The sequence below is a fragment of the Polyergus mexicanus genome, unplaced genomic scaffold (genome assembly GCF_030449975.1).
Source record: "Polyergus mexicanus isolate NDT 795.1 unplaced genomic scaffold, iyPolMexi1.0 SCAF_16, whole genome shotgun sequence".
NCBI classification, from domain to species: domain Eukaryota; kingdom Metazoa; phylum Arthropoda; class Insecta; order Hymenoptera; family Formicidae; genus Polyergus; species Polyergus mexicanus.
Genome location: NW_027223336.1, coordinates 4,745,815 through 4,764,401, shown reverse-complemented (window position 1 = coordinate 4,764,401; position 18,587 = coordinate 4,745,815). Strand labels below are relative to the sequence as shown.

General features: G+C 45.7%; 1 pseudogene; it reads left to right on the top strand.

The window, feature by feature from the left end:
• Positions 1-3,987: 3,987 nt before the first annotated feature.
• LOC138940153 (uncharacterized) lies at positions 3,988-18,185 on the top strand (annotated as a pseudogene).
• The last annotated feature ends 402 nt before the right edge of the window (positions 18,186-18,587 follow it).

Below are 18,587 nucleotides of genomic sequence, written 5' to 3'. Positions count from 1 at the left end.
AATAAAATACAATATGAAAGTTTCAGTTTTTATTTTATAAGATGTTTATATAAGGAAAGATCCCCGCGCGATGCTGGAGAGTCGACAAAAGCAATAGCGAGAAAAAATGAAGGAGCAAGCGAGACGACAAATATCGAAGAGTTCCGAAGTCTCGCTCGTGAGGCTCCCTTTATCTATAATCTTTCACGTTAGATTAATATATATAAATTATTATAAAATTTATATATATATACAGGGTGTCCGGCGTCAATCGCATCACCGGTCGTGTGCAGGTAGAGCAGATGAAATCGAGAAGAAAAGTCCTTTACCTTTTTTTTCTATAACACTTAATAAAAGAGTTATTATTGAGTAAAGTCTGGCCAATCAGCGCCGACATTTAGCCGGGCGCACGTCAGTGAGCCGCGCGCTGTGAAGTGTGCAGCGGCGTACACTATCAAGCGCGCGGTTCACCGACATGCGCCCGGCTAAAGATCGGCGCTGATTGGCCAGACTTTACTCAATAATAACTCTTTTATTAAGTATTATATAAAAAATTGGTACAGGACTTTTCTTCTCGGTTTCACCTGCTCTACCTGCACATGACCGGTGTTGCGGTTGATGCCGGACACCCTGTATATATATGTCATGTTACTATAGAAAATCAAATGTCTGTATTTCGCATTTTATATATCCAAAAATAATTTAAATGCATTAATTACATTATTGTCATTAAAATGACACGTCGTAAAATATTAATAAATAATGTTTTTATGTATCGAATTAATTTTAATCAATATGAAAATAACTTTTTATTCGGTTACAGAATATTCGTTTATAAAGATGCGCATTTGTTTTTATTATTACGCGATATTTGTAGCATGCATGTATCTAAGTATGTATGTACGTATCGGGGAATAAGGCGACTGTACTATTCACACGCACACAGCCAGGCACATGCGATAATATCAGTGCGCGGCAGTACTCAGTCTCAGTCTCAGTCGCGCGTTTGTGTACATACGCGTAACGAGAGATAACCGCAAAAGTGTGCTCAACCGTTATAACGCGTTATAACGCGTCGAATTTAAAAAACGAGTGTTGTGTTTGTGTAGTCATAGTGTGTTCATATAATAGGGCGAAAATGTAATGAGAAACGCTTGCCTCGCTTTGCCCGCAGACTTTCTTTAAAAAGAATAAGGGTCAAAAGGTTAGTGTATTTATATACCATAATTCTAGAAGGAATTGTTTTAATGTATACTATATACTAATATGTCGCTAGATATAATTGAATTTTTTTTCCGTGCAGTTTACACAAAAATATAAGTATGATAATGTAATATTATATAAAAATGTAATATTTCAAGTTTCTTTTTTTATTTTTTGATTATATCTTTAAAGCAATTCCTAAATAGAAAACAACATAAAGACCTTTGTATAAAAAAATTGTAACAAAATTAATCTTTAAATAGAATTTAGAATTACTACAATACATGAACATACACATTATATGTATATGATGCACATAGTATTTAGTACTCATATAGTATTTTTGTTATAAAGAAATAGACAGACATGGGCAAAAAAAAGAAAGAGAGAGAGAGAGAGAGAGAATAGGAATGAGTATGCGAGGGAATGGCTGTACAACGATATATCGATTAATAATTCACATCAGTCGCTAAATATTAGTGAGCATAAAGTATTGCTACGGAGAAAGATCCAACTATTTCCTTTTTTTTCTTACTTTTGGCACTTGTATAGACACTTGCTCACTTACACTCATATCCTCTTCCTCTTTGCCATTCTTCTCTGTCCGTCTCTTTCTGATCCGAGCATACTATGTGTGTTATATATTATCTATATGCGATCTTTTCGTGAACTGGTTGTAAATATTTCATACCAGATGCGGTTTGCATGTGCGCTCTAAATATTGCCGAAATATTTGATCCCAGAAGCGATCTTTTCGTGAATTGGTTATAAATATTTCATACTAGATGCGGTTTGCATGTGCGCTCTAAATATTGGCGAAATATTTGATCCCAGAAGCGATCTTTTCGTGAACTGGTTGTAAATATTTCATACTAGATGCGGTTTGCATGTGCGCTCTAAATATTGGCGAAATATTTGATCCCAGAAGCGATCTTTTCGTGAACTGGTTGTAAATATTTCATACTAGATGCGGTTTGCATGTGCGCTCTAAATATTGCCGAAATATTTGATCCCAGAAGCGATCTTTTCGTGAATTGGTTGTAAATATTTCATACCAGATGCGGTTTGCATGAGCGTTCTGGTTAAAAATATATCCCAGAGGCGATTTACGTGTGCTGGGTATTGTAAAAAATATCCCAGAGGCGATTTACGTGTGCTGGTTATTGTAAAAAATATCCCAGAGGCGATTTACGTGTGCTGGGTATTGTAAAAAATATCCCAGAGGCGATTTACGTGTGCTGGTTATTGTAAAAAATATCCCAGAGGCGATTTACGTGTGCTGGGTATTGTAAAAAATATCCCAGAGGCGATTTACGTGTGCTGGTTATTGTAAAAAATATCCCAGAGGCGATTTACGTGTGCTGAGTATTGTAAAAAATATCCCAGAGGCGATTTACGTGTGCTGGTTATTGTAAAAAATATCCCAGAGGCGATTTACGTGTGCTGGTTATTGTAAAAAATATCCCAGAGGCGATTTACGTGTGCTGGTTGCTTTACAATATTTTGAATCGGATGCGATTTAATAGTTATATAAGATTAGCAATATAACCGTTATTATATATTATAATACATATATATGTATTGTGCCATTGTATGTATGTATGTATGTATATATATATATATATATAAAAGGCACACACACACACACACACACACACACACACACACACACACACACACACATATATATATATATATATATATATATATATATATATATAACAATACATGCACACACACACACATACATGGCCAAATATTATTCCTCTTGGAAAGATATATGGAAGGCACACACACACGCACATATATATATATAAGTCCATATAAGCAATGTGTGCAATTGTGTTCAAATATGCAATAAAGGCAGACACGTGTCTATGTTATACTGTTATCTATACGCTTAGATACGCTTAAATATGCATGCGAGGCAATAGAGCAGTAGAAATACACGATGTTGTCCGATTTCATCATATTGAACACAATTCTCTTTCAAATATGCATAAAACATGCAGAAATATTATCGGTAACAGCGGAACTAAAATTATTGATATTATCGATAATTTCGGTCGGTATTATCGATAATTTTAGTTACGCTTAGATGAGGGCGCTAACCCGTCGGAGTTCGCTCGTCACTGTTGGATCCCCTTAATTTGTAATAATTTGTTGAAATTGTTATGAGTTCGAAACTTTTGAAAATAATTCGTAAGTGAAATGTAAAATTTTCAATTATATTATAATAATTCTGGTTGTAACTTACCAAAGTATTGAGTTTTTTTTACATTTATATGAAAATACTTTAAAAAGATTTGTAGTTACACGTTAAATAAAATCTTTCTTTGATAATTTTGCATATTTACTTAATAATTTTGTAACTTCTGATTCATATTGCGTGCGTTGCTACTAGCGCTGCTACGTCTTCTGTACATATAGCGATCACAGTATAAAAGATAAGTTACAGTATAAAAAATGTTTACACAACCATTTCGAAGAGAATAACAGACAAATGAAGAAATTTAAAATTCTGTATTTGATAGCCAATCGTATGATACTATGTATTACTCTGTGTCATCTGTGTACCTTGCTGGAAAACACCCATACGCTGTATGCAGTTTAGTGCGTTGTAAAACAATTAATTAAGATAAGTGTATTGAATAAATACTAATAATTTTTAAAAATAGAAAATTTAATACTTTTCAAGCGAATAAATATATGAAACTAACGACGTTTAACAAAGAGTATTAGAACATTAGATATGAATTACAAATAACCTCACATTAGTCCTTATAAATATTGCTATTTTCTCAGATGTATTTTGTTGCATTTTGCCATGATTGGTGTGCGACTGTGCCTGGTTAAATGTTAAAACACAGAAAATACAATGCCCCCCGAAAACTGGTAATCTAACGATAGAATCTAAAAAAGCAACTAATCCAAAAAATAATTGGACTGCCATCAAATACACAAGAGTATTAGGACCGTAATTAAGTTCAATATAATATTGATAGATGATTAATTACTATCTTTAATACTTTTTTTCTGATTATTATTAAATTTATATAAATTAATTTTCTCTAAGATGATTATAAAACTGCTGGATCAGTAGAAATTGCTGCTGTTGATTTATCTACTAACATTGAGAAACCATTAGTATCACTAATCAAAGTGATCAACTTCCGCAGAAACGTCTTCGAAAAAAACCGGCACATTTAATTTCATCTAGTGAAGATACCGATGATAAATCGGGGAGTATAGTGTATCAATTTTTTATTATATCTATACATTTATATATTTTGTAAATGCATATGCATTTCTTTATACTTTTTTCTTAGCCGTTACGACTAGAATTAAAGAAAATGTTCCTATATTTGCATAAAATATTGATGACGAAAAACAAAAAAATTTGGTGGAATCTAAAGCAAAAGTAAAAAATGTTGTTCAATGTTAAAAAGATCATAAGATAATTTCCATTATTTTTTGTATATCTAGTACTCGTCTAAATTTATTATTTTGCCATTTTAACGTTCTCATTGTATTTTAATTTAATTGCATATATATAATTATTTAGGTCCAACAATTCCCTCTAAAAGTCAGAACGTAAAAAATATTAAAAATGAAAATATACATTTGGAGCCTGACGACAACAATAATCGTGAGGATGAATTATTACTCGAAGACACACAACCCTTGGACGACGGGGATTTTTTTGTAGATGACCCTGTACAATCTGTCGAAAAAACTCTTGATTTGAAAAAACCTGCTAATAAATGTGACGAAAATCTCAATTCTGGTTAGTTTCCCCCAAAAATAAGATTGCTATGTCAAGTTTTGTAATATTTATTTTAAATTTTTATATTTCCAGATTCAGTTTGTTTCCAACCACGCAAGGATGTTAAACCAATTATTCGTAGTATTGTTAAAGCCAGTAAGTATCACTGAATCATTAGGAATCTGGCATGGTACTAACAAATTCTAAACATACCTATAACAAACTTTTATTTTTTTTCACAAAACTTGCAGCTTTATATAGTTATGATTATTTTGTAGTTAAAGTGAATATATCTTGAAATGCCGGTTTTGTTTCAATAGATATACCAATACACATAGTAAACCAAGAAACCTCAGTCTTCTCACGTTCCCTCAGTTCCGAAGCAAGAAACTACTGCTGCTACTGTTACGGATCCGTCCTCCACAAAATGTCATACACATTGTTATCGTGAGTACAAGAGTGCATGTGATTTTGGCGATTTTTCAATTAAGTTTTTCAATAACCAACTTCGTAATCTTTATAAAATTTTGATTATGATTTTATTAATATTTAAATCTACAAAAGTTTTTTCATTATATTGTATATTGTGTAACGCTCTAATCTCCTTAATAAGATAGAGATACCAACTGAACATATATGTTTTTTTAAATAATTTGAGAGAAGACTCATCTTGATTATTTCACTTATATCAATGAGAAGTCTTACAGCTTACACACATAACTGACTAAAGCTATCTTTCTATTTACAGCTGCATGTCGTTACAATATTGAAAGAATATTGCATAAACTTGAAGCTTTAAGAATGTCTCTTCTGGACTAATTCTTTTAATGAAATCCCACAGAATGCTAAACATTCTATCCTATTACAATTTCCAATACAAAATATAGAAAGTTTGAAGGCATTCAATAAATTATTGGATGATGATGCAAACGGAGCACGTACTTAATATGTAAATAATTTTTAAATTTTGCTTACTACTTGAAAATTTGTTTCAGTTTCAGCTGTCATAAATTCTTAAAATTTGTTAGTTGATATGTCTAGCTATCTATTTACTACTTCTATAGGACACATACGCGCGCGCGCGCACACACATACACACACACACACACACACGGCTTTTATTTACATAACAATGAGAATTTTTTTCTACAAATTTAACCAAAAATTTTGATTTAATTTATTTTAATTATTATTTACTTATTATTTTATTTATTATTCGTGTATTACTTGAACAACATTTTTTCAGATGTGGCGGATAATCCACCACTGAGTATAAGCGCATGCCGTATAAGGCGCGCGAAATACTCACGAGAGATAAAGGCCCACGCGCTAATCACGTGCCGCGCGCACAACACGGACCACGCGCTAAGCACGGGCCGCGCGCAGGACGAAGGACCACGCCCTGCCGTTACATCACCCCCCTTCTTGTCGGTGGTCGTGGGGCAGCTCGGCGTAGGCGGCTACTCCGGAGGGTCCCGTCCTTGTTAAATAGGAGGGTCCATTGTCCATCCGGGGTCCACTGCCGATACCGCCGCGAGTGGTGCACGGCGCGATACGGAACCTCCAGGACATTTCCCGCGGCGACTCTGACCCGGATTGGCCCCGGGGGACGTGCTCCGACGGCGTGCGCGAGCCGGGTAGCTCCTCGCTCCGGGGCCGGGTTAGCGCTGGTGGTGATGGTGTGGTGGTGGGCCGAGGGCGCGGTCCGCGGGTCGCGGCTGGCGTGGCGGCGGCTGGCGTAGCGGCGGCTGGCGTGGCGGCGGCGGCGCATGCCGTCGATATGGTTCGGGCGGCCGGTGGTCGTGGTGGTACCGCGGTGCGTCGGTGTCGGCCTGGCGGTGGTGGTGGCGGCGTGGCCAGGAGGCGAATCTTCCGCCTGGTCTCGGCGTCGCCCCGCTGGATCCTGGTCCCGATCCGCGGTGACGGCCGGGGGGGGGGGTCAGGCGTCTGCGGCGGCGTGACGGAGGTTAGGTCCCGGCCCATCCGGGATTTCGCCCTCTTCGTCGTCGGACCATCGCCCGAACAACTCCTCCAATTGCCTCCTTTCTTGGTCGATCGGCATGCTTGGCTGTCGCTAATGGACTGATTGTCTCGTGGCCCGGCGTTCGGCCTTTTATACCCTCGCGCGGAAATTCGGTAGGCGGCACGCGCGGTTTTTGGGTGCTTTTCGGAGCGTGTTACGGGACAGGTAATGCCATCAGCCGTGGTTCGCGGGTGTCCTCGCGCGTACCGGCGCTTGCGCTCGGTAATCGCGATTCTCACGGTTGTTATCGGCGTTATTCGCTTGTGCCGATAATCGCGGTCGGTAACCTCAGGTTTTTTTCCGCTGATAATTGTTATTGGGCGGGCTTATGTCGCCAGGGGGTGGTCCGGATGCGTCTTTAGTTCCTGCACATGCACGTGCCGGTGCCAGCGCCCGCGTTGATCCCGGAGGTCGACGATGACTGGCGAGATGATTTTTCGCACTTCCAGGGGCCCCACGAATTTCGGGGCCAGTTTGGCGTTGAACGTCTTGGCCCTGTTGGAGAGGGTATGGTTCCTCTTCCATACGAGCTCCCCTACTTTTGGCCTCCAATCCCGCCGCCGTATATTATAGTGCCGCTCTTGGCGTTGGAATGCCTGCGCTAAGCATACTCGTACAAGTTCGTATGCCTCCTGTAGCCGTCGGTGGGTCGTGCCGAGTGGGGCTGCGTTTACTGGTTGGCGTCGGTCTTCCGGGTGCGGCCTGGCGAGCTCTCTCCCGTGGTTCAGGTAGGCCGGGGTATGCCCCGTGGCCTCGCTCCATGCGGTGTTGTACGCATATTGGAGAGCGGTGATGTGTTCGTTCCACGTTCTCTGGTTTTTTCCTATATACTGGGCCACCATCGTCTTAATAGTCCGGTTAGCCCGCTTCACCGGGTTGCACTGCGGCGTGTAGGGCGGCGAGGTGCGGTGTTGGATTCCGAACGTGGTTAGCAGCCTTTTCAGTTGCTTGGATTTTAGTTGGGTCCCGTTGTCGGATATGACCCATTGTGGGCACCCGTGTCGGTACACGACTTGGTCGATGAAGGCCTACGTGACGTTCGTAGCGGTGGCCTTCCGCAGAGGCCTGACTTCTAGCCACTTCGTGAACCAATCCTGCATCGTGAGGAGCCACGTGTGCCCTTGGTTAGAGTGGGGCAGTGGTCCCACTAGGTCGATCGAAACCTGTTGCCACGGTGCGGCGACCGGAGCGGTGTGCAGCGTGCCGGCGGGTCGCTGTTGTGATGCCTTATGGGCTAGGCAGGTTCCACAGGAGCGTACGTATCGGGCGATTTCCCGGAGCATCCCCGGCCAATAATATTGCTGGGCGATGCGTGTCATGGTCTTGGCCGTCCCTAGGTGTCCGGCTGCGGGATCGTCGTGCCAACGTCGGAGCAGAGCGGCGCGTTCGGGTATCGAGACGCATAACTTCCACTGTGCGTCTGCGGGTACTTCCCGGAAGTCCAGGTCGTAGAGTATATGCCGATAGAGGAGCCCGTCGCGTATCTGATAGTCCGGTCGATCGGTTGGTCGGGTCTGGACGTCTTTCTTGACCCGGCGGTACCATGCGCATGGTGGTGTTTGCCGTGTTGCGGCGACCTCGGGCTGATGGGATAGCGCATCGGCCACCTGGTTCTGGGTGCCTCGTCGATACTTTATCTCGAAGTCGTATTGTTGAAGTTCGATCATCCAACGTGCCAGTCGGCCTGACGGGGCCTCTAGGCGTTGGAGCCATCGCAGGGGCCGGTGGTCGGTGAGTACGGTGAATCGGTATCCTTCCAGATAGGCCCGCATCCTGCGGATACCCCAGACGACGGCGAGGCACTCCAGTTCGGTCGAGCTGTAATTTCGCTCGGCCTGATTCAACGTTCGGCTGGCGTATGCGATGACCCGCTCCCCTTCGGCTAGCTGTTGAGTCAGGACGGCGCCCAGCCCGTGCGTGCTGGCGTCGGTCTGCAGAGTGAACGGCGCTTTGAAGTCTGGGCACGCGAGTACTGGGGCGGATGTCAGGGCATCTTTGAGGCGTTGGAAGGCCTCGTGCTCGGTGGCGGTCCAAGTCCAGCGGGCGTTCTTGCGAGTCAGACGCGTTAACGGTGCGGCCAGTGCGGAGAAGTCCGCAATAAAGCGTCGATACCACGATGCTAATCCCAGAAATTGCCGGACATGCCGGAGACTGGTTGGCGCTGGCTAGTCGGCGATAGCGCTCACCTTGGCGGGGTCGGTGCGGATGCCGTGGCGGTCGATGACGTGGCCCAAGTATCGTAGGCTGTCCCGACAAAAGTGGCACTTGTCCACATTAAGCTGGAGCTTGGCGGAGCGTAGGCGGCGGAAGACCTCGGCCAGGTGTTCCAGGTGCTTGTCGAAAGTTGGGCTGGCCACGACGATGTCGTCCAGGTACACTAGTACGTTTGGTTCTAGCTCTGGCCCTAGGATGGAGTCTAGGAGGCGTTGGAACGTGGCGGGGGCCGAGTGTAGCCCGAACGGCATGGTTCGGAACTGCATGAGTCCCTTCCCCGGCACGGTGAACGCGGTGATTGGCCGGTTCTCGAGTGCCAGCGGGACCTGCCAGTACCCGTTCTTCAGGTTCAGGGTACTTGGCGCCCCGTAGCTTATCGAGAGTGGCCGTGATGTGCGGCAGTGGGTAGGCGTCCTTTTGCGTCACTTCGTTAACTTTGCGAAAGTCGACGCAGAACCGATAGGCGCCGTCTTTCTTTCGTACCAGCACCACTGGGGAACTCCAGGCGCTTCGCGAAGGTTCGATTACGCCTGCTTCTTCCATGTTGCGTACCTCGCGGTCGATCACGGCCTGCATGGCTGGATTACGCGGCCGATAGCGCTGTTTGATCGGCTGGTCGGTTGTCAGGTGTATCCGGTGGACAATGCGGTCGGTCGGTCCGCGCACGGTGTTGAAAGCTGATAGTTCCTGGCTCAAAAACTTCCTTAATCGGTAGTCCTCGTCGGCGGTTCGTGGTGTTAGTCCGGTCGAGACTTCTCCTACCGTGGGCACCGCGGGGGTGTTGGCGCTCGGAGGTACTGGTAGGGCTACTCCCAGTTTGGCCCATAGGTAAATGCCGATCAGGATTGGTCCGCTGAGGTTCGGCATGACCTGAAATCGGTGAGTCACGATTCGGTCGTTCGTGGTGATAGGTAGTTCCACGGTTTGCTCAATTGGTACCTCGGTGCCGTCGGCCAAGTGAATTTGCTGGATTACCCTCCGAGGCGGGTGGCCGCAGTATCGGGCTTGTTTCGCGGTAGTAGGCTCACAAACGAGACCTCGGAGTCGGAATCGAGTAGGGCTCACAAGTGCCGGTTGAGCAACTGGATCTTCAAGTGTGGCCTAGGTGTGAACCTTATGGGGTTCGGTCGGGTCGGGCGGTGGCCGCTGGTTCCCCGGCCCCGGGGGCCATTTCCCGCCGGTGGATGGCAATCGGGTAAGTACCCCGTCCCGGCCGCAGCGGGAGCAAAACTTGCGTGGCGGCCGCTTGCAATCGAGCCGCGTGTGGCCCCGTTGTTTGCAGCGCCAGCAGCATTCTTCTCGGCTGTAGGCGGCGGCGGCGACCGGTGAGCTTGGCATGCTAAGGGTCGGTGTTTGTTCCTCCTTCTGCCGGCGCAGGACCTTCTCGTGCTCGGCCGCCCGGGCGCTTAGCTCGACGACACTGGTGGCTTCTGCCGGCCGAATGTACAGCTGGTAGCTGGAGTGTAGGTTGTTATATACCAAGCGGGCCTTCTCTTGTAGCGTATAGCCCCCAGCTCGTCTCATCATTGTTAGCAGGCCCGTGGCGTATTAGTCGAAAGACTCCCCCGATCGTTGCCTCCGGGTCTGTGCATTTTGCCATAGCTGGTCCTGGTAGTCCGGTGGGAGGTACTTTAGCTTAAAGGCGGTACAAAAGGCGTTCCACGTTGTCCAGTCCTCGTAGTTGTTCCGGTACCACAACAACGGGTTTCCTCGCAACATCTCTGGTAACCTTAAGAGAAACAATTCGTCGGCGTAGTGGTAGGATCGTTTTAATTCCTCTAACCGCTCGAGGAACGCGAACGTATCTTTCCCGTCAAAGCAAAGGCCCCATTTGCGGATTCGGTCTAGAACCGCGGTGGGGTCGGTTAGTGTCGGTTCGGTACGGTCAAGGATCGGTTCGGCTCGGCCTGGCGTTGCCTCTCCTTCGTTCGGCATGTCGGTGGTATCGTGTTCGGGGAACAGGTCTGGGTTCTGGGTTACGAATTGTCGTAGCCGGTGTCGTAGAATATCGATATTACCGGTACTATCGCGGCCGTGATTGACTAGAAGAGTCACGAGCTGGTTTTTCGTAAGCGCGTACATCCAGGAGATCTTCATCGGGGTGTGTTCGCAAGCTGGAATCTCTACTGGGCAGGTCCCTGTTCGGGCGCCATTGTAACGCGGTCACCTCGCTCGACGCTCGGATCGGCTCGTCGGTGTCCGGGTTCGAGAGGAGGGGAGACTCAAGCTTACGCAACACAATATAAGTAGAAAAGATAGTTTATTTAGATAAAGATATGTACAAAGTAGCGTGCAGGGCCAGGCGATGTTGGTCACCATACGGTCGGCAGAAAGCTGGTGTCAGACGCGGGCCGATGCGCAGCGGACGGACAAAGCGGCGGTGCGAAGCGGTAGGCGGCGAGAAACACAAAGCGGTACGCGGCGCAAAGTGGACGCGGCTTAATGTCTATGGCGCGGCTTTATTTACAGGCTTAAGATTACGGCGCGGTTAGAACTAGCAGGCTTATTTCTAGCGGACTTATTATTAACAGGCTTATTACTACGACGCGGTTAGAACTAGCGGACTTACGGCTGACGATCTTAAGGCTATGACGCGATATCTACAGGTGGCTTATTACTATGGTTAGGCTAGGTAGGTTGGTATTGCCGACAGGCCCGAGTGTCACGTCGGGTCCGGTTTTGGCAACGGAAACCGGCGAAACCCGGTAAGGCTGAGCGAAACCTCAGCCCGGGTAGGTGCTAGGAGCCGGCGAAACCCGACAGGGCTAGGAAAAACCTTAGCCCGAGGAGCGGTGACAGGAGTCGGCGAAACCCGACAGGGCTAAGTGAAACCTTAGCCCGAGGAGGTAGTAAGTACTGGTCAGGTCGGTATCGGGAGCTGGATGTCGGGACAGGATCTGGTCTCGATGCCTCGCCGGCCGGGCTTATATACCCGGCCGGGGCCTCCCACCATACTGTCGGCCTGGGAGTGGGGTCGATTCCGCGTGGGGACCGTGAGCGAGATAAGGCGAGTCGAGAGCGAGAGCGCATGCCCAGCGAGATAGCGCGCCTAGTGTGAGTGGGACGGTGCGTGTGGCATGCGCGCGAGCGAGAGAGCGTGCGCGGTGGTTGTGCGAGCGGAATAGGTAGAGTAGGGTAGAGTAAGCGAGGCAGACATGTTATCGTAGATACATATATATATTTTGCGGTAGTAACGGCCCTGCCGTTACATCTGTAGCAGACGTAGCACAACCGATCATCGGCTCAGTATCACCTATTACCAGACGTCAAGAATCGAAAACTAATAGACGGGAAGACCGGAATGGCCACGCTAAGAACGGCAAAATACAGCGAAGTCACCTCAATAAAAGTCGTTAAAGAGGAAACACACTACCACCGTATAATAGCAGAGTTCCCGGGAATCTCACAGCTCGCAGGAACGCAGAGAATAGCAAAACAATACAGAGCACCATATAGCGACAACGCCAGGACAGCCAGAAGCAAGCCGACCACGCAGATTGACACCCGATAAATTACAAGCGGCAAAAGCAGAGTTCGACCTTTTACTGCAAGAGGGAATTATAAGACCATCAAAAAGTCCTTGGGCATCACCACTACACATGGTGCCTAAAAAAGAGAGTAACTGGAAACCATGCGGAGACTACCGCAAACTAAACGCGAGAACGATTCCAGACAGCTACCCAATTCCGCACATAGAGGACTTCGCACAAACTCTGCATCAGAAACAGATCTTCACAACAATCGATCTGAGACGGGCATACAATCAAATCCCGGTACAACCCTCCGATATCGCAAAAACGGCAATAGCAACACCATTCGGAGGGAGTGGTGCACTTGGACACAGTATAATTGGACACGGTGCAAATGGACACGTTACAAATGGACACGAGATTTTGCACACGGTTCAATTGGACACAGTGCATTTGGACACAGTAATTTTGGATACAGTAGCTTTTGGACACATAAGAAAATACGCATCGTTTACTTGGACACCGCTCAATTGGACACTGTTCATTTGGACACCGTTCGTTTGGACACAGAAAGATGCGCACCGTTCATTTGGACACCGTTCGTTTGGACACCGTTATTTGCCCACCGTTCGTTTGGACACCGTTCATTTGCCCACCGTTCGTTTGGACACCAAAATTTGATTTAAATTATACGACGTAATCCACACCAAATTTTTGTTTTAAATAAGAAATAGGTTTGGGTTAGGTTATATCTTCCGGAAGTGGAGCTCCCCCGCAGAGGGGGCGGAACCCACTATATCCATGCATGACATCCAAATATGCGAAAGGCTAAACAAAGTGCTAAAAGCAATGTAAAATTAATGACATCAGTATCAGAGATATATAAGTATGAATATATTTTATTTTGACAGATATTATAACCTTCAAATGTACCTCCTTTTCACGATTTCATATTTTACATAGATTTACCAGTATAAAGTGTTATAAGAATACTGATTATATTTTCCCAAAATGATTTTTATTTCTCTCCATCTGTTACATATTCAAACAAACAGTGCGCATGTTTCTGTGTACAAATGAACGGTGTCCAAACGAACGGTGGGCAAATGAACGGTGTCCAAACGAACGGTGGGCAAATGAACGGTGTCCAAACGAACAGTGGGCAAATGAACGGTGTCCAAACGAATGGTGGGCAAATGAACGGTGTCCAAACGAACGGTGGGCAAATAACGGTGTCCAAACGAACGGTGTCCAAATGAACGGTGTCCAATTGAGCGGTGTCCAAGTAAACGATGCGTATTTTCTTATGTGTCCAGAAGCTACTGTATCCAAAATTACTGTGTCCAAATGCACTGTGTCCAATTGAACCGTGTGCACAATCTCGTGTCCATTTGTAACGTGTCCATTTGCACCGTGTCCAATTGTACTGTGTCCAAGTGAAGGCCACTCCCATTCGGACTCTACGAATTCTGTCCGTTTGGATTGAGAAACGCTGCACAAACATTTCAACGCTTTATAAACAAAATCCTACACGGACTGGAGTACTGTTACGCCTACATAGACGACATACTGATAGCCTCGAAATCAAAAGAGGAACACAGTAAACATTTAAGAGAAGTCTTCACCCGATTAGATACATACGGGATTAAAATAAATCCAGCTAAATGTGTTTTCGAGGCAAAGCAAGTAAAGTTTCTCGTTACCTCGTGTCACAAGAAGGTACTAGGCCACTTCCGGAAAAAGTCGAAGCCATAAGAAACTTTTCAAAACCTAGCAGCATTAAACAAATGCGCCAATTCTTAGGGATAATAAACTTTTATAGACGTTTTATCCCCGGAGCTGCGAAAGAACAGGCAACCCTCAACGACGTACTAAAAGGTCCAAAGAAAAGCGGAAAAACGCTTATCAAATAGACGACAGACCTGGAAGAAGCATTCACCAGCTGTAAAAACAGCTTAGCTCGAGCAACACTACTAGCACATCCAGATCCAGTAGCAGAATTAGCGGTAACAACAGACGCCTCAGACATCGCAATCGGAGCTGTAGTCCAACAATGAGTAGACGGACAATGGCAGCCACTGACGTTCCTAAGTAAAAAACTTAACAACGCACAAAAACAATCTAGCCCGTACGATCGAGAGCTACTAGCGATCTACGTCGCTGTAAAACATTACAGATACTTGCTGGAAGGACGAACATTCACAATATACACGGACCACAAACCAATTACGTTCGCCTTCAGACAAGACCCATTGCGCAGCTCACCATGGCAAGCAAGACACCTCGAAATGATCGGACAATTTACAACCGACATTCGACACGTCTCCGGAAAAGAAAACGTCGTGGCAGATACTCTTTCTCGCGTAGAAGCGGTAGAAAAAGCAATAAACTACGAAGCACTCGCACGAGCACAAGAGGAGGATCCAGAATTACAAAGGATCCTGACAGCAGAAAAAGGACTAAAACTAAAGAAGATACCTCTTCCCGGAACAATAACCGGATTATATGGCGACACAGAAACGCCGATAACACGACCATACGTATCGGAAGCACTACGCCGACAAATCTTTCTGTCACTACATAACCTGGCACACCCAGGAAGAAAGGCAACAGTAAAACTCGTCACACAACGATATGTATGGCCACAAGCACAAAAAGACTGCACGAGATGGGCACAAGCATGCATACCATGCCAAAAAGCAAAAGTCTCAAGGCATAATCAAGCACCGTTAGGAAACTTCCTAAATCCCACACAGAGATTCCAACATATACACATGGACATCGTAGGGCCACTACCAATGTCGAAGGGATAACGATATTGCCTGATCATCATAGACCAATTTTCGAGATGGCCAGAAGCCATCCCAATACGAGACATAACCGCAGAGACAGTCGCACAACACTTATACATGGAGTGGATCACACGCTACGGTACACCAGCAAGAGTTACAACGGATCAGGGCCGGCAATTTGAAGCAGATTTATTCAAACAGTTAACACAGTTAACCGGTACTATACACATAAGGACCACAGCATACCACCCCGCAGTCAACGGAATGGTCGAGCGCTTACACAGACAATTGAAGGGCGCGATCAAATGCTACCAAACCACCTCATGGACGGAGGTACTGCCAACAATACTGCTAGGCATTAGAGCCGCATGGAAGGAAGATCTGCAGGCAACCCCCGCCGAGATGGTTTATAGAGAAACAATTCGCCTCCTTGGACAATTCCTACGGGAACAACAGGGACAAGAGAGAGAGCAACAAACAGACACCGTAGTACAGAAATTACGCAAAACTATGCCACAGTTAAGACCCGTAATAAAAAGGCACGGACAGAAAGCAGTATTTATATTCAAGGACATGGCAACGACACCGCAAGTCTTCGTACGCCATGACGCCCCAACCGGAGCTCTACAGCAACCATACGACGGACCATACGAAGTACTGCAAAGAGACGATATAAGATATGACATATAAGAGAAGACATATAAGATCAAGGTCAACAGAAAACCAGTCAACATCTCAATAGACAGACTGAAACCAGCATACATCCTTGTAGCCGCGCCTTCGATTTACACGTCCACATTAACAGAATTTATTTGTTTCGCCGATCGGAGAGATAGGACGTAATTGATTTGTCCGGGTTTAGTTTGTTGAACAGTATTTATTCCTATCGACACCAACTCCCGGACCGTCTTAGGTAATCGCACGCGACAGCAAGATATGAGCGGACACGCGAATTATCGTTTAATTATAACTTTATGAGCGTTAGGCGTTCGGTGTGCTCCCGGTGAAGGCTTGCGACGAAGTGTCTTAACGAAAAACCTTCTCTTCGATCCACGCACAATAGTCCTGGTTGATACGGGTACTACAAAAAATGAGGAATTTCGATCGTTCGATTCCGAGAGCCAATCGGCTATCGACAACGAGGTGTTTGTCAGAATCGAACGATACGAAGAAACCGCAAAAACGGAATGAAAACAAGGCTTCGCACGTAACGTCTCGCTTTAGAACGTTCGAGAAACAAAATTAATAATATAATTTATAAAACGCTTACTTTCTTGAACAATCCTAGAAGGAGAACCAACGCCAACAACGCCAACAATGCCAAAATCACCAACAACGCCAACAACGCAAGAGCAGGAACAACCAATAAAAAACGGACACACCCGATCCGAAAGATCAATAAGACCACCGGTCAGATTCAAATAAAGGGACTTCACCACAACCAAGGGGGTCCTGTGGCGGATAATCCACCATTGAGTATAAGCACATGCCGTATAAGGCGCGCAAAATACTCACGAGAGATAAAGGTCCACTAATCACGTGCCGCGCGCACAACAAGGACCACGCGCTAAGCACGGGCCGCGCGCAGGACGAAGGACCACGCGCTAATCACGTGCCACGCACAGGAAGAAGAACACGCGATAAGCACGTGCACAACAGCTCAGGTAGTCAAATACCTAACCGCAAGACGACGACTTGAGAAGACCGAAATCTCGCTATTAGAATACCATCAACAACGGTATATAAGATAGAGAAACGACAAGGCAGGCAGTCTGCTCACGCTTTCGACAGCGCAAGCATCAGATACGTGAGCACGACTCTTTTGACATCCGCCTAGAGCGGCTGAAAGTTGGTAGACAGCACTCCGACAGGTTCGCCTTCACGACCGCTGCCGCCTCGATCACCAGGGGCCGACCTACGGCAGAGAGCGGACCAGGAGAGCAACTACCGAACTACCGAATGAGCGGCCAAGAGGGTACAGTGGTCACTGCTGCCCTGGAGACTGGAGCCGATTGAGTTGCCGGCCATCATCTTCACACGGCCTCCGAGGAGCCTACTCGCTGCCTGGGACGTCCGGGTACGGAGGTACATTTCGCCCTCCTATCCAGGGATGGTACCAGCGTTATTGTTACCACCGGCGCTAACACCTCCCAGGAACGGCACTACCAGAGGCGACCGAAAGGAACGGGCCACGCAGACGGATCGTCGCAGCCTGGTGCATCGCGGCACACAACATCATAAGCCACGCACACAGGAACGGGCCACGCAATCCTCCGACTCGGATTGGGAGGTCACAACCCGAACAGTGGCCACACAAACGGAGCCAACACACCACAAGGCTTCCACGCATCTCCGGCGAGCGGTTTCGACGCCAGCTACGCCCAGGGCCTCATACCAACGAGGACCCTTAAAGTGGACCGCGACCACGCCACAAATCTCGTGGCGAGAAAACCTCGCCACGCATAGGAGTCGCTAAACGCGACACAATCGGCCCTTTTCAGGGCCACACAAAATTGAACACTTGTACATATAACCAGAAGAATATATTTATTGTCGATACATAGAACGTGCATTCTATCTTTCAATCGACATCCTACCACGAACATATTCAAGCAACCTTCCCACATCAGAAAAAGATTAAGGGCGGCAAAGACGTTAAAAAACATTTCCGTCAAATACTAATCACCATATTAAACGACAATTTAGCATGCAAACTGTCGTAGACAGGCCAAAAATGAACGATCGGAGTCAAAGATATGAAATTTGTGAATGTTCTCATAGATAAATAAATTTTGAATCAGACCGCTAATTTGTAATTCATATTAGCGTGATCAAACCTGTAAATGAACACGACCAGTAGATGAGCATTATTTTAATTTAAGCATGTAATCAAATATTTTTATCATAATCACATGATGAAGTTAATTTAATTGTAAGTAAATTTTTTAAATATTAATTGCAATTTTTTAAATTTCTCTATTATTAGAAAATGAAAATTGTTAACAGATTGGTTAAACCGTTTATTCATTATAGCTTGGTCACCCTATTTTTTATTACAATAAATATCCAAAGGTGTTTAAACAGCTTAATTATCATTTCAGAAGCCATGATCGCTTCAGGGGCTTGCACTATACATGTCC